The 1,225-nt window shown below is 37.2% G+C and overlaps 1 protein-coding gene across 1 annotated transcript in view; it reads left to right on the top strand.

Moving 5' to 3' along the window:
* LOC101854914 overlaps positions 1-1,225 on the top strand; it is a gene marked incomplete at both ends in the record, with an annotated part of 16,754 nt that overhangs the window by 13,947 nt on the left and 1,582 nt on the right.

Genomic DNA, 1,225 nt, shown 5'->3' with positions numbered 1-1,225 from the left:
ATAATAATAATAGTAATAATAATAATACGATAGATGTATAGATTGGTTCTCTATTCCTCTATATTATAGCTGGGTTTCCCGTTCGATGAACGAACTCAAAGAATCGATCGTCAAGTCAATGTGGGATCAGTGCACGCGCTCTTTGTGAACAGAAGCCTCACTTGTTTACCCTGGCGTCTTAGAAGACGGACTTTCCCAAGATTAGCTCTAAACGAAACTAATGAAAAGCTGAAAATTAAACTACAGTGACTTCAGACTTCTCAGTAAAATGTGCACCCTTTAAATGATTCTGAACCACTGTTAATATTTTCAAATTCGAAAGTTAAGTCGTTCCGAAGTTTTAGGCGGCCAAAGAGACGAACTTTCAAAAATATAGTAAGTGTAGTTACTATCGCGTATATGACGCGACTTTGTACCTACAAATCAGGGCTTCAAAATAACCTGTATTTTGTCCATGTGCCATAAAGACACAAAATTAGACATCTGCCCCCGAAAAAAACCCCATAACAACCGAACTAACACCACTGGTCAGGAAATCAGTATGATATGTTTATTTACGAAAACCAGGCTGCTAAATTTTAAAAAACCCAATAACTTTGATTTGTACAGTTTTGAAGTGTGATTAATAGACCTGATTAAAAACCAACCAAACAAACAAACAAATCTCCTCACTTGGAAATAGAACTCAGGTCTTCTGCGAACGAAGGCGAAGCACCTAACCGCTACACAAGAAACGCGGGTAGGTCCACCTTTCTTCGACACCGCGCTATGCAGTGGACCCGAGGATACGAGAACCAACAATCTGTAATGCGGCATGGTGGAATCAGGCTCTCGTCGTCAATTTTTGGGCATGTAGATGTATTGGTATTATTTGAAAGCTTGTCCACTTGTCTTGCTTTCGTTGGAAAAAATATCTAACCATCTTGAAGTCGCCTGGTGTCAGAGGGAAAATTAGCGAGAAAATAACCGCCAAATGATTTCGTAATTTCCATAGCTTGAGTGCACATTTACTTAGAAACTGCAAATTTACTTTTTTTCATTAACATAATTTTTCAATAAAATCCACACAGAAATCACAGAAATGTATTGTTAAATGGATGTAAAAGGTGCAGAGCCCAACATTTTAATTTTTAAAATCTATAAAAATTGTTTAAATGGTGGGAAAATGTTGTTTTTTTCGATTTCATTATTATTTTTGTCGAGCACCTGATTCCTTCACGATGCG

Source organism: Aplysia californica, unplaced genomic scaffold (genome assembly GCF_000002075.1).
Source record: "Aplysia californica isolate F4 #8 unplaced genomic scaffold, AplCal3.0 scaffold01084, whole genome shotgun sequence".
Classification (NCBI taxonomy): domain Eukaryota; kingdom Metazoa; phylum Mollusca; class Gastropoda; order Aplysiida; family Aplysiidae; genus Aplysia; species Aplysia californica.
The sequence above is the reverse complement of the archived record's forward strand: the minus strand, read 5'-3'. Positions and strand labels throughout refer to the sequence as shown.